The sequence below is a fragment of the Colobus angolensis genome, unplaced genomic scaffold, assembly GCF_000951035.1.
Source record: "Colobus angolensis palliatus isolate OR3802 unplaced genomic scaffold, Cang.pa_1.0 Scaffold257, whole genome shotgun sequence".
Lineage (NCBI taxonomy): Eukaryota > Metazoa > Chordata > Mammalia > Primates > Cercopithecidae > Colobus > Colobus angolensis.
Window position 1 is genome coordinate 4,584,352 of NW_012115788.1, and position 16,390 is coordinate 4,600,741.

Here is a 16,390-nt window from a genome sequence, read left to right on the forward strand (position 1 = left end):
GCTTATTTCTATATACAAAATTTTAAATTCAATGCCTAGGACATAATGTCTAGCAGGATTATAAAAAAATAAATCTTGAACAAAATTCTGAGGAAACAACTGACAATATGAAGAGAAATGGAGAGGTTTCGTATATTGGATTTATCAAATACAGACTTTAAAATATCTATGTTTAAAAGACAAAACTGAAAATTTCAGAAGAGGCTTGGAAACCAAAAAAGAGTAACAAAAAATTTATTAAACTAGCAAAGACCTATATCAAGAATTCACTGGATAAACTGTTTAATAGGAATTGGACATAGTTGAAGGAAGAATTAATACATTGGTTAGGGTGGAAGAAAATTCCAATAATGAATCACAAAGAGATACAATAGTAAAAAATAGAGAAGAGAGGATGAATGACTAAAGGATGCAGTGACATAATCTAATAAAGCATAACTTGAGTTCTTAAAGAAAAGGAGAGGAAGAATAGAACACAAGTTATATCTCAGAACTTTCCCAAACTTATGAATGGCATAAAGACTCAGATTCAATCATAGATGACACAGACACGTGGGAAAACATTCCGTCTCATAGACTGGAAGAATCAATATTGTTAAAATGGCCATACTCCCCAAAGCACTTTACAGATTCAATACTATTCCAATCAAACTACTAACATCATTTTACACAGAACTAGAAGAAACTATTCTAAAATTTACGTGAAACCAAAAAAGAGCTCATATAGTCAAAGTGATCCTAAGCAAAAAGAACAAAAGCATCACATTACCCAACTTCAAACTATACTGTAAGGCTACAGTAATCAAAACAGTATGATACTGGTACAGAAACAGACACATAGACCAATGGAACAGAATAGAGAACTCAGAAATAGAGCCACACACCTATAGCTGTCTGATCTTTGATACGCTGACAAAAATAAGCAATGGCAAAAGGACTCTCTAGTCAAGAAATGATGGTGAGATAGTGGCCTAGCCATATGCAGAAGAATAAAACTGGACCCCTACCTTTCACCACATACAAAAATTAACTTAAGATGGATTAAAGATTTAAATGTAAGACCTCAAATTATAAGATTCCTGGAAGAAAACCCAAGAAATTCCATTCTGGACATTAGCCTTGGGAAGAAATTTATGAATACATCCTCAAAAGCAATTGCAACAAAAACGAAAGTTGACAAATGGGACCTTATTAAACTAAAGAGTTTCTGCAGGGCAAAATAAACTGTCAACAGAGTAAACGAACAACCTAAAGAAAGGGAGAAAATATCTGCAAACCGTGCATCTGACAAAGGTCTAATTTCCAGAATCTCTAAGGAACTTAAACAATTCAACAAGTGAAAAATAACCCCATTAAAAAGTGGGCAAAAGACACAAGCAACACTTCTCAAATGAAGACATACAAGCAGCCAACAAACAAATGAAAAAATGCTCCACATGATTAATCATCAGAAAATGCAAATTAAGACCACAATGAGACACTATCTTACACAGGTCAAAATGGCTATCATTAAAAAGTGAAAAACAGCAGATACTGGTGAGGCTGCAGAGAAAATGGAATACTTACACACTGTTGGTGGAAATGTAAATTAGTTCAGCCACTGTGGAAAGCAGTTTTGAAGATTTCTTAAAGAACTTAGAACTATCATTTGACCCAGTAATCCTGTTACTTGATATATACCCACAGAAAAATAAATAATTCTACCAAAAAGACGTATGCACTTGTACATTTACTGCAGCACTATTCTCAATAACAAATACATGGAATCAACTTAGGTGCCCAACAATGGTGTATTGGATGAAGAAAATGTGGTACATATACACCATGGAATACTACGCAGACATAAAAAAGAAGAAAATTATGTCCTTTGCAGCAACATGGATGCAGCTGAAAGCCATTATCCTAGGCAAATTAATGAAGAAACAGAAAAATAAATACATGTTCTCACTTACAAGTGGGAGCTAAGCATTGGTTACACATGGACATGAAGATGGGAACAGTAGACACTGGAGACTACTAGAGAGTGGATGAGGGATAAGGGCTGAAAAACTATCGACTGGGTACTATTCTCAGTACCTGAGTGACAGAATCATTTATACCCCAAACCTCAGCTTCACATAATATACCCATGTAACAAACCTGCATATGTACCCCCTAAATCTAAAATAAAAGTTTATTTAAAAAAAAAAAAAAAGACTCAGATTCAAGAAGCCCTATGAAGCCAAACAAATACAAAGAAATCCAGGCTGAAGCAGGAGGATTTCTTGAGCCCAGGAGTTCCAGGCCAGCCTGGACAACATAGAAAGACCCCATCTATTTTTTTTTTTTTTAAGAAAAGGAAGAATAAAAGAAAATCAAAAGAAATCCAGTCCCAGGAACATCTCAGTGAAGCTGAAGAAAAAGAAAAAGATAAAAAGAAGAAAACACTTTTATTAACAAGAACAACTAAAAAGACAAATTTTTTTCAAAGGAACAACCATTAGGTTGACAGTTGATGGGACAATGGAAACAAATGAAATAGATGGCATTGGAATGGTATCTTCAAAGTGCTAACATAACGGCCCACCTAGAATGTCTTTTCCAGCCAAAATATACTCCAAGAATGAAGGGAAAACAAAGACATCTTTAGATCAGAAAAAAAAGAAAATCTGGTAGAATTCATCACCAGCAAACTTTCACTGAAAGAAATAAAATGAATCACTAAAGGGCATTTTTCAGGTAGAGATAAAATTATTCTAGGTATGAGTTTGGAGATGCAGGAATAAAGAACAATGGAAAGGAAAAATATGTCAATATATCTAAACAAATGTATGTCAACAAATGTATAAAACAATATAAATATAATGTCTGATTGTATTTAAAATATCTGTTTAAGATCTACTTGAATTTTTATGCTATGTGCATGTATAAATGATTTTTAAAACATTTAAAAGAAATCAAAAGAACAGATTTCTGCTCCCAGCCAAGAGGAAATTAAAAAGACTGGATTTGCCTCCAAACCTGTAACTACAAAATCTACAAAAACTCTTCCAAAAAATCAAAGAAAAAGAAATGCTTTGAGCTCATTCTATGAAGTCAGGATTATCCTGACAACAAAACTGAACAAAAACATTTAAAAAATCATAGATAATATCCTTCAGAAACAGAAGTGCAAAAATTCTTAAAATTTTAGCAATCAAATCCAAAAGGTATAGACAAAGTTACTATTTCACGACCAAGTATGAATTATCCCAGGAGTGGAACATTGGTTTCACTTTTAAAAAGCAGTCAATGGCGGGGCACGTGGCTCACACCTATAATCTCAGCACTTTGGGAGGCTGAGGCAAGCAGATCACTTCAGGTCAGGAGTTCGAGATCAGCCTGGTCAACCATGGCCAACATGGTGAAACCCCATTTCTAGTGAAAATACAAAAATTAGCCTGACGCAGTGGTGGGCACCTGTAATCCCAGCTACTCAAGTGGCTGAGGCAGGAGAATTGCTTGAACCCGGGAGGTGGAGGCTGCAGTGAGCAGAGATCAGGCTACTGTACTTTAGCCTGGGCAACAGAGCAAGACTCCATAAAAAAAAAAAAAAGCAGTCAGTGCAATTCACCATTTGATTGTCTCAAAATATGAAGGAAAAGCATTTGGCAAATTCACCATCTATTCCTGATTTAAAGGAAAGAACTCTCAGCAAACTAAGAATAGGAACATTTTCTACCTGGTAAAGGGTCTCTAAGACGGATCAACAGCCAACATTATAATGAAAATTTAAGATGTTGTCCCATGGTGAGAAAGAAGATGGATATTTGCCTCTCACTACTTCTATTCAACATTTTACTGCATATTCTATACAACATGATCCGGCAAGAAAAATAAATGAAATGGGGCATGGATTGAAAAGGAAGAAGTAAAATAGTCTTTATTTGCAGATGACTTGTTTACATATGTAGAAAATCTAAATAAATCTACCAGGAAAACAAAAGATAATAAGACTAACAAGTGGGTTTGGCAAGGTTTCAGGATATAAGATCGATATACAAAAATCAATTGCATTTTACAGACTAGCAACAAACTATAGAAAATTGAAATTTAAAATGCCATTTATAAGAGCCTAGGCAACTGAAATACTTAGGAATAGATGTGACAAAAGATCAGGTACAAGACATGCACAGTAAAAACCACAAAATGTTACTAAGAGTTAGTATATAATCCAGCAATCTCACTTCTAGGTATAGAGCAGGTCCTCCAATAACATTGCTTTATTAAACATCTTTTCATTATAATATTGCAGAGGAAAAAAAAATCGATTTCCAGCTGGGACCACTGTCTGTGAGGAGTTTGCAGATTCTCCCCATGTCTGTGTGGGCTTTCTCTGGGCGCTCTGGTTTCCTCTCACATCTCAAATCTGTGCATGTTAGGTTAGGTGAACAGGCATGCCTACGTGGTCCCAGCCTGCAAGAGTATGGTGTGTTTGTGTGCGTTTGCCCTGCAATGGGATGGCACCCTGGTCAAGATTAGTTACCACCTGGTGTGCTGAGCTGCTTGATAGGCTTGGCGATCCACAACCCTGAAATGGAATCAGCAGGTAAATAATCATCTTGTTTGTACTAATCTTTCTTAGATGTATGTATAGCTCACATTTATTTCAATGTTTAATATTAGAAGTGTTTTGGTCCTTACTCAGAAGTTTGGTGATGTTTTTGTGACCAGAAACATGCTATAGGAATTTAACTCTTTTTTATATTAATTTGCCTATGGTAAAATGGGTTTGGTTACATGCTATTCCTCCCAAAATTGCTATTTCAAGAACCTATCAATGACATTAAGTGAGGACTTACTCTTTATCCAAAGGAATTAAAATCAGTATCATTAAGAGATATCTGCACCCTCATGTTTATCGCAGCATTATTCACAAGAGCCAAGATATGGAAACAACCTAAGTATCCATGGATAGATGAATGAATCACACAATGTGGGATGCATATACAGTAGAATATTATTCAGCCTTTAAGAGGAAGGAAATCCTGCCATTTGCAATAACATAAATGAATCTCGAAGACGTTCCACTAAGTAAAATATGACAGACGCAGAACGACATGCATGACCTGACTTACATGCAGAATCTAAAAAAGTGGAACTCATAAAAGCAAAGAGAAAAGTGTTGGTTACCAGGTGCAGGAAGTGGGGGCTGTGGGGATATGTTGGTCAAAGCATATGGATATTCAGTTATATGGATGAATAAGTTCTGGAAATGTAATGTACGTCATAGTGAATATACTGGATAATACTGTACTGCATACTTGAAATCTGCTGAGAGTGGATTTGAAGTGTTCTCACCACAAAAAAAGGTGAAATAAATCTAGAGTAAAAAATAGAACATCCAGTAATATAAACATACATTCAAACATTTAAGTAAATGCCCAGCAACAATGATGTCGCAATGATATATGTTGAGAGAGATGTAAATAGAATTTAAAATGTTCTATTGTGTTTGGATTTGCTGAGGAAAAGAGTAAAAGTACTAATTAATTTTAGTCTTTGATAAATTAAAAAATACATGCAATTTCTAGAATAACCACAAAAAAATAGTAAAGATAATATATAATTCCAAACTAATACAACAATGAATTATAATCATAACTATGAGAGATGATTGATGTGGTAGTTTGTACTAGTAATCATTTTACAATATATAAATATATCAAATTATAAAGCTGTATACTCTTAATGTATACAATTTTTATTTGTCAAGTATACCTCAGTAAGTCTGCAAAAGCTTAGAAATATCCAAGTCAAGTTTATCACTTATACTAAATATAAAAAATACCAAAAAAAGACTGAAAAATTGAAGAAGAAATAAATGGAATGTATATATCACATTTGTGTGTGTATTTATTTATTTATCCTAAACTTGTAAGCACATAAAAAGTAGCCTTACTCTTGTAAGCTACAAAGATTTTGAGGTTGTTTATTACTAACCAACAGAGAAATTTTAAAGTGCACATCAAAATAACCCGTGAATCAAGGAAAAGATCATAATGGGAGTTAAAAAGTATTTTGAATTGAGTGAAAGAGAAAATGTTATACAGAAATTTATGGATGCTGCTAAGGAATGCTTAGGGGGAAATTTAGGGCTTTAAATGAAAAAAAAAAGAAAAGCTGGAAAATTATATTATCTAAGTATAAAGAAGTTAGAGAAGGAATGTCAAAATAACCTAAAGAAAATAGAATGAAGGAAACAGTAAGAACAGAAATTAATAAAAACAAACAAACAAACATATAGTAGAGAGGATCAACAAAGCCCAAAATTCTTTGAAAAACTAGGCCAGTAATCCCAGCAACTTTGGGAGGCCGAGGCAGGTGGATCTCGAGGTCAGGAGATGGAGACTATCCTGGCCAACATGGTGAAACCACATCTCTACTGAAAATACAAAAATTAGCTAGGTGTTGTGGCATGCGCCCGTAGCCCCAGCTACTTGGGAGGCTGAGGCAAAAGAATCACTTGAACCCGGAAGGCAGAGCTTGCAGTGAGCTGAGATCCAGCCACTGCACTCCAGCCTGGCAACAGAGCGAGACTCTGTCTCAAAAAAAAAAAAAAAACTAGCAAAGTTCACAATCTCCTGACAAGACTGGTCAAGAACGTGAACCTCCACAGATTCTCAAAGAGTGAAATTAAACCAGGAAGGAAATACTGAGATTAAATAATGAATAATAGGTGAAGAAAATTTAATAAACAAGTAAAGTAAAACAGGAATTGAGTGAATAAAATAATAATCATATAATTATGACTCATTGGGGTGCTATAAATCAAAGTGGAACAAAAATTTGTAACAGACAACTGTAACATGTAGAATAGGACAATGAGAGTGTTCAAAAATCCCTGAATTCTTCGTAAGAAAAAAATGGCAATTAAATTTACATGTAAGTTTGTTAAAATTTTTAGGTTACAAAAAGCATTTCTTCCAAACAAGAACAGAAGTGAAAAAGTAGGAATAAATAAATTACTATGATTATTAATATTATTATTATTTGAGATGGAGTCTGCCTCTGTTGCCCAGGCTGGAGTGCAGTGGCACAATCTCGGCTCACTGCAACCTCTGCCTCCCAGGTTCAAGTGATTCTCCTGCCTCAGCCTCCTGAGTAGTTGGGACTACAGGCATGTGCCCCCACGTCTGGCTAACTTTTGTATTTTTAATAGAGATGGAGTTTCACCATGTTGGCCAGTCTGGTCTCAAACCCCTGACCTCAAGTGATCTGCCCACCTCGGCCTCCCAAAGTGCTGGGATTACAGGCATGAGCCACCATGCCTGGCCAGAAATAAATAAATTATAATCAGTAAAACAGAAGATAGGCAAGAAGAAGAGTATGGGGCAGAAACTGCTAGTTACCTCTGCAATAGTCATTCTCCCCATTTTTAATAAAACAAGCACTGAATTCTTTTTTATATGTATACTTTAAGTTCTGGCATGCATGTGTAGAATGTGCAGGTTTGTTATATAGGTATACACATGCCATGATGGTTTGCTGCACCCATCAATCCATAATCTACATTAGGTATTTCTCCTAATGCTATCCCTCCCCTAGCCCCCCTACCCCCTAATAGCCCCCAGTGTGTGATGTTCCCCCTCCCTGTGTCCATGTGTTCTCATTGTTCAGCTCCCACTTATGAGTGAGAACACGCGGTGTTTGGTTTTCTGTTCCTGTGTTAGTGTGCTGAGAATGATGGTTTCCAGCTTCATTCCTGTCCCTGCAAAGGACATGAACTCATCCTTTTTTATGGATGCATAGTATTCCGTGGTGTATATGTGCCACATTTTCTTTATCTAATCTATCATTGATGGGCATTTGGATTGGTTCCAAGTCTTTGCTATTGTGAATAGTGCTGCTATAAACATATGTATGAATATGTCCTTATAGTAGAATGATTTATAATCCTTTGGGTATATACTCAGTAATGAGATTGCTGGGTCAAATGATATTTCTGGTTCTAGATCCTTGAGGAATCGCCACACTGTCTTCCACAATGGTTGAACTAATTTACACTCCCACCAACAGTGTAAAAGCGTTCCTGTTTCTCCACATCCTCTCCAGCATCTGTTTCCTGACTTTTTAAGGATCCCCATTCTAACTGGCATGAGATGGTATCTCATTGTGGTTTTGATTTGCGTTTCTCTAATGACCAGTGATGATGAGCTTTTTTTCATATGTTTCTTGGCCACATAAATGTCTTCTTTGGAGAAGTGTCTGTTCATATTCTTCGCCCACTTTTTGATGGGGTTGTTCTTGTAAACTTAAGTTCTTTGTAGATTCTGGATATTAGCCCTTATAAGCACTGATTTTTAACTATGAACCAGGCTACCTATAGAAAGTTTACAATCTTTATTTACCCTTATGGGTAGGTATTAGGATATGAGAATAAGCTAAGGTCAATGAGCTCCAAGCTTCAGGGAAACCTCCTCAAAATGTAGATGAACCCCTAGACCTTTGTCACTTTCCTCTGAATCCTGGAATTTAAATGTAATAGTTGGAGTTCTAGCAGTCTTCTCTTATCAGGAGGCAAAGAGCCATACCTTAGGGATGTTAGAGCAGTGAACTGGAAGCAGCCTCTGTCTTTCCATTCTGACACCATGGCTGCCATAGACAACCTACTTACAATCTCTTTATGTGAGAGAAGAATCCATTTCCATCTTGAATATTTATTTTGGGTTTTCCATCAGAGGCAGCCAAATTTAATCCTACCTGATCTAAAGACAAAAAGAAAGCACAAATTTATATCTATTACAATAGATATAAAGAAAGGAGTAAATATATACACATTAAATGCATATTATACATAAACATTAAATAAAGACAGATTGGATTAAAAAACTGTCCAGCTATATGCTCTTTAAAATCTAAATCTAAAATATAAGGACACTGGGAAGTTGAAAGTGTTAATTTGTTTCATTAAATAAGATTAATATTTTAACAGATAAAAAAAAAGTTAAGAAACTGCCAAAGCCTGAAGTTTGGTTGGTGTTGTTTTGTTCCAATCAGAGACAGGAAGTTCAAGAAAAAGATTATGTTTGCAAAAATGATAATGAGTTCCTTTAGTGGTCTTAAAATATAAAATAAAGGACTACGTAGTAACCTAAGTGGAAGTAGACTAGAATAAATCATAGAGATAGATCGAGGTCTATGTTGGAGCGCAGTCATTCTCAAACTTGCCCATGAATCAGAATCACCTGGAGGGTTTGTTCCACCACGAATTGCTGGGCCCCACCCCAGAGTTTCTGATTCAGTAGGTCTAAGATGAGGTCAGACACTGCATTTCTAAAAGGTTTCCAGTGGATGCAGATGTTGCTCCAACTTTGAGAACCTTTACTCCTCAGCTTCATGGTTCCACTATGAGGAAATGGAACCCAGAGCTGCTTCAGTGGTTCTGACAGCTGACCACACATTAGAATTATGTAAGGCGCTTTAAACACACCTGGGCTCAAACTGTTCTTACACAATCAGAATCTTGTATTTTTTGTTTGTTTTGAATTCCCCAGGTGATGTTAATGGGTAGCAGACAGGCTAAAACTATTCTGCGGGTCTTCTGACAGTTTAAGAAGTTAAAATCTGGGGTTTTAAATGTTTCTAATTTGTACAGCATTGCACAGTCCACATAAAACAAATATGCAGGCTCTCAGGTTTGCAGACCCAACTACATGATGAGGTGTGGCATTTAGCTTAGTTATCTGACAAGCAGTAGAAATGTAAAGCCAGGGCCTGGAAGATAAATTTGGATTGTGGTTATAGATCTGGATATGTATGTATAACTCTAAAATGTGAAAACAAATTCAAGCAAGCAAATGCAAACCAAAAGTTTTGTATTCTCCAAATACAATAATTACTTTAAAAAGCAATAGCTTTCACAGAAATCATTACTTACTGCATAATACTTTTACAATATAATAAAAACTGGAAGGTTTTTAAAATGTAACTCTTTCTCCCTCTCTCACCATATAACATATTTGCTCCTTCTTTGCCTTCTGCCATGAGTAAAACCTTTCCGAGGCTTCAACAGAAGCAGAGCAGATGCTGGTGTCATGCTTGTACAGCCTGCAGAATTGTCAGCCAAATAAACCTCTTTAAAAAAATGTAGTTTATCTAGTCTCAGGTATTTCTTTATAGCAACATAAAATGGATTAACATCAAAAATTGGTACCAAGGAGTGAGGCATTTCTATACAGTTACTTGAAAATGTGAGCAGCTTTGGAACTGGGTAACAGGAAGAAATTTGAAGAATTTATTGAGGAGGGGGTACTCAGAAGAGGGCAGAAAGATGAGAGAAAGTTTGGAACTTCTTGGAAACTGGTTGAGTGTTTGTGACCAAAATGGTGATAGAAATAGGGAGAGTGAAGACCAGGCTGATGAGGTCTCAGACGGAAATAAGGAATTTATTGGAAACTGGAGCAAAGGTTACCTTTGTTATGCCCTAGCAAAGAACCTGGCTGCATTGTGTCCATGCCCTAGGGATTTATAGAAGTTTAAACTTAAGTGTAATGACTTAGAATCTAGCAGGAAAAATTTCTAAGCGGCAAAGCACTTAAGATGTGGCATGGCTGCTTCTAACAACCTGTGATCAGATTTGGGAGCAAAGGAAAAACTTAAAGTCGTAACTTAAAAGCAAAGCAGAGTGTAAAAATTCAGAAAAATTTCAGCCTGCACATGTGGTAGAGAAGGAAAGAGCATTTTCAGGAGACGAATCCACCAGATGGAGGAACAACCACTTCCTAGAGAGATTTGCTTAACTAAAAGGGAGCCAGTATTCTGACACTGAGATATTCAAGACAATGAGAGAAAGGCCTCAAAGCCATTTCAAAGCCCTCCCATCACTGACCCAGAGGCTTAAGAAGGAAGAGTGGTTCTCGGGGTCAGATTCAGAGCCCTGCTGCCCTGCACAGCCTTGGGACATTGCTCCCCATACCAGGCCTCTGGCTCTAGCCTTGGCTCAAAAGGCCATAGATACTGCTCTGGCCACTGCTTCAGAGGATGAAAGTCATAAGGCTTGGCAGCTTCCATGTAATGTTAAGTCTTCAGGTATTCAGACTGGTGCACAGGCAGGAACCTGCTGCAGGGGCAGAGCACCACAGAGGACTTCTACTAGAGCAGTGCTAAGTGGAAGTGTGAGGTTAGAGCCCCAAACACAGAGTCCTCACCAGGGCATTGCCTAGTGGAGTTGTGGGAATGGGGCTACTGTCCTCCAGGCCCAGAATGGGAGCGCCACCGGCAGCCTGTACTCTGAGACTGGAAACGCTGCAGGCATTCACCTCCAGCCCTTGCAAACACCCATGTGGGTTGTGCTCAGCAAAGCCATGGGGACAGGACTACCAGAGGCCTCAGGACCACATTCCTCACACCAGAATGCAGAGCATGGAGTCAAGGATTAAGTTGGAGCTTTAAGGTTTAACGACTACCTTGATGGATTTTGTACTTGTGCGGGTCCTGTTGCCCCTTTCTTTTGGCCAATTTCTCCCTTTTGGAATGGAAATGTTTACCAAGTGCCTGTACTATCATTGTATATTGGAAGTAAATAACTTGTTTTTTTATTTTTATAGACTCACAGGTAAAAGAAGTTTGCCTTGAGTCTCAGATGAGACTTGAGACTTTGAACTTTTGAGTTGATGCTGGAACAAGCTAGGATTTTGGAGGACTATTGGAAAAGAATGATGTATTTTGCCATGTGAGAAGAACATCAGATTTGGGGGACCTGGGGCAGAGTAACATAGTTTGGATGTTTTTCCTCTACAAATCTTATGTTGAAATGTGATCTCCAGTGCTGAAGGTGGGACCCAGTGGGAGGTGTTTGTGTCATGCAGGTGGATCTCTCGTGAATGACTTGGTGCCCTCCTCTTATTAATAAATTTATAGGATAGCTGGTTATGTAAGAGCCTGATAGTTTCCCCCTCTCTGTTGCTCCATGTCTCTCATGTGACATATATGCTCCCCCTTTGCTTTCTGCCATGAGTAAAAGCTTCCTGAGGCTTCACCAGAAGCTGAACAGATGCTGGTGCCATGCTTGTACAGCCCATAGAAACATGAGCCAAATAAACCTCTTTCCCATCTTTACTGTGTATATATACATGTACATATATATATATATATACACACACAAAATATATAAAACACCTGATGAGTTTTTCATTGTAAGGTACAGATAGAAAGCTTACCTTTATTTAAATGAGAATATTTAGATAGTAACAATACACCTGAATGACACGAAGAATGACTGGTGCATGGTCAATGACAACATACACATTTTGACATCTATGAACTTGAACTTTTATTGATTAGTGCATTAGTTTCCAATGGCTGCTTTAACAATTATAAACTTGATGGTTTAAAACAGCACTTTTAGAAGTCAGAGATCTGAAATCAGTTTCACTGGCCAGTATCAAAGGAGTGGATATGTCAGGCTTGCTCCAGAGATTCTAGGAAAGAATTCATTGTCTTCTCTTTTCCAGTTTATAGAGCTTTATTCTTTAATTCTTTGTCTTCTGGTCCCCTTCAACAGCTTCAGAGTCAACAGCAAAGCGTCTTACTTCAAATATTGATTCATTGCCAGGGCAGGGGTGGTAAGAAAAGTTATTTATATGAAAACTAAACTGAATACATTACAAACAATATCATCAAATTTCTAAACACATGGTTGGATAATCTGCATAAGAATTGTTAAAAAAGAAAAAAGAAAAAATTTTAGAAATCTCAAAGTAGTCTACAGTTTGTTTGACTCATTGATGTCTTTCATGTCTTTCTCTCTACACATTAAGGAAATAAACTGGAAACTGTAGACAAAACACTATAAGCACTATTTAGGCAAGATTATTTCAAATTCCAAGCAGCAAATCCAGTTCCAAGAAATGGCCTCAACCCATAAGGTTTAGCAAAAACCTGTTTAAACTCAAATAATTATCTTACAGAGGCTTTAATGTACTGTTTCTTTTAGTGACTTTACTAATCAGTTAGTGTCCTGGTTAGACCAGATAAGAGGGTCATCTATCCTATCTCAGTAACACAAGCCAAAGAGAAGAACAATGAAAGGATATGTAAGGAGCAGGAGAAATCAGAGGTGAAGAAATTTTTCTAATTGGAGAAGAATGGCATGTGAACAGGAATTAACCAACAAATACATATGTTTGTATACTTTAATTCTACCTTCCACTTCCATTTTTTAACATCAACTTGCCAACTAAGTACAGACTCTCTCACTACATACAAGATCCACTTTTCCCAAATTATTAAAGCTCAAATAAGCATAAGAGCAATGTGGTATCTGATAAAAAATGTGGTAATCAAAAGCATAGGTATAGATTTCTTGCTAGGTTTACCAACAGGCAGACACATGCAGACATGCTAAGGCAACAGAGAATAGTTAGAGGAGTGGTCATGGAACTGGAGTAGGAGAAGTTCACCTTCAACAAATGGTTCCAGGATCTTGAAATCAGGAAATATGAAAAGAAGCTGTCTTAGTTGATTCGGGCTGCTATAACAAAAATGCCATAAACTGAGTGGCATATAAGCAACAGGCATTGATTTCTTACAGTTCTGGAAGCTTGAAGTCTGAAATTAAGGTGCCAACATAGTTGAGTTCTGGTGGGAGCTCTCTTCTGGGTTACAGACTGCCAATGTCTCATTGCATCCTCACATGGCAGAAAAAGCAAGAGATCTCTCTAGAGTCCCTTTTATGAAAGCATGGGGGTAGGACCCATTCATGAGGGTCCTACCCTCCTAACCTCATTACCTCCTAATATGGTTTGGCTCTGTGTCCCCACCCAAGTCTCACCTTGAATTGTAGTTCCCATAATCCCCACATGTCATGGGAGGGATCCAGTGGGAGGTAATTCAATCATGGAGGGGGTTACCCTCATCCTGTTCTCGTGATAATAAGTGAATTCTCATGAGATCTGATGGTTTGATACAGGGGTTTTCCCCCTTTTGCTGAGTACTTCTCCTTGCTGCCACCATGTGAAGAAGGACATGTTTGCTTCCCCTTCCACCATGATTGTAAGTTTCCTAAGGCCTACCCAGCCATGCTGAACTGTGAGTCAATTAAACCTCTTTCCTTTATAAGTTACCCAGTCTCAGGTATGTCTTTGTTAGTAGCATGGGAATGGACTAATACACCTCCCAAAGGCTCCATCTCCTAATATCATCACATTGGGGGTTAGGATTTCAACATGTGCATTGTGACTGAACAAAAAACATTCAGTCCATTGCAGAAGCTATTTTTAATTCATCATATGACTTTTTTCAACTTTTTTTTTTATTTTAAGTACTGGGTGGCAGATTAGGTTCCTTTTATCTTTTCAGGAACTAAGGATTGGACGGAGTTCTGGAGATGCTTGTTGTAAAATGAAAGAGTAGTTTCAAGAATGGTTGAAGTCATAATCTATATGTTTCTTGGTATAATGAAAGCTTTCACAAATGGCTGGAGAAGTCAAATTCAAGAGATGAATAAACTATCCTCTTACGTTTCTTGCTTCTCTCTCTGTATGTGCATGCATGACTGTGTGTGTGTGTGTGATTTAGTTTGTTCATAAGGAGGAAAAAGAAGATTAAACTTCCTTTGTCAATCACTCTCAAGTTAAAGGGCCAGCTCCTCCTCTGCTGCATAGTCCTGGCACACCATAAAAATGTACAATCCTGGGTCCAGTCCTAAAACGTGCAACCTTGGTCCCTAGGTTCTCACAAAAGCCATTATTTCCTCTGTAAGCGATAGAAGTAGTCTGATGAAATCTTTTCCTCATATGCAGCCATTCCCAGAAATATGCTGTTCTACAAAATAAGCTCTCAGGGCAGGATAATGCTTACCTCAAAAATATAGGTCTCAGGCCCTGTGGTTTCTAGGCAGAAAAGATCTGCTTAAGTGAAGTTAGGGCTGAAGAATTATGGATGCGTAAATGATACTTAGTAAATATTTGCTGAAATTAAATGGGCAGGTGTGGTAACCTGTCTCCAAAGCAACTCCTTTTGCCTACATTCAGGAATGCTTGGTATAAAGGGACTGTTCTTACATAATTATCCAATAAAATACAATTGAGAATGATCATATAAGAAGTGAGATGACAAGCCAACTATGTTATAAAGCCTTAAGCTTTCATCGCCTGGACATCAAATAAACCAGTATTTGAATCCACAAACAACTGTGACTCTGGGAGAAGAAAGCAGCAAAACACAGCTGTTTGGGCATGGCCAGAGCGCCACGCTCAAGTTATGTAACAGCTGTTGTGTAATTGTGCATTTAACTGAAAACACATTTTTGAGAGAGAAAACAATTAGACTTTCCAAAAAGAAAAAAATAGAAAGAGAAATGTTGAAAGAACACAGAAGTTTCTATCTGGTCTTCAAGCATGAGACACGGGGGAGTCAAAGGCATTGGGAATGATATTGCCTTAGAATCTTAGGAAGTTGGCCCATGCACCAAATCTGGCCTGCCTCCCATCTTTTTAAATAAAGTTCTACAGGAAAACAACTACACCCATTAATTTACCTATCATCTAGAGTTTCTTTGAAGCAGAGTCAAGTAAATTATATCAGAAACTATCCAGCCCAGAGGCTGAAAATATTTACAGAAAAAGTTTGCAAACCCTTGTCTTAGATGAATAAAAAGTTATGTTTAAATGCCTGTAAGGGTGACTATTCACTGAGAAAACCAAAGCAGTTGATGCTTGAACCCATGTAGGAGTTCTCTTGTGGAGAAGAGGGCAGAAATAATAAACAGAAATAAGAGCCCAGGTTTGGGAGTCAGACTGGCCTGAAATGAAATTCTGGTTCTGCACTAATAGATCTGTGACCATAACTAAGCTACTCACCCTCTCTATGTCTCTAAAATGGGGATATGAAATGAGGGTAGAAACGGAAACAAGTGCTGCACGTGATTTGGGCAAACAATTCAGAAATTGTTAGTTTCCCTATGTAAGTCCCATATTCAGGGGAATTGGCAAGTTTCACTAGAAAAAAAAACGGTTAATTCCTCACAATCAGAGCATCCAAAGTATTTTATCTTGTTCCTATTGTAACGTTTGCTAGAGCTACAATACAATAAAGTATTGTACTTAAAATGGGAGTAACACTGTTTAAAACATTGTCCTTCAGCTAAACATTAATTTAAGAACTTGAATTGTTTGGAAGCCCTGCTTAAATTTAGTCTTTGTATACTGCCTCTATTGATAAAAACAGACAACTTCCGAAACCAGGATTACTTTCATTTTAAATGAGTTTTAATAGATGATATTGCCATATTTCTAATTGTGATTGCGTGTGACAGTGTGTTCCAAATTCCCTAAAAGTCCTACTGGCTTTTCTGTTCACATATAGAAAATAAAGATAATTTAGGGCTTCTGAGATCACAGTAGGTCTACTTACCCAACACTGAAAATAC

General features: G+C 37.2%; 1 protein-coding gene across 1 annotated transcript in view; it reads left to right on the top strand.

Moving 5' to 3' along the window:
• The window catches only part of ALDH1A1 (aldehyde dehydrogenase 1 family, member A1), a 105,142-nt gene that overhangs the window by 28,076 nt on the left and 60,676 nt on the right, over nucleotides 1-16,390 (top strand). The window lies entirely within an intron of this gene.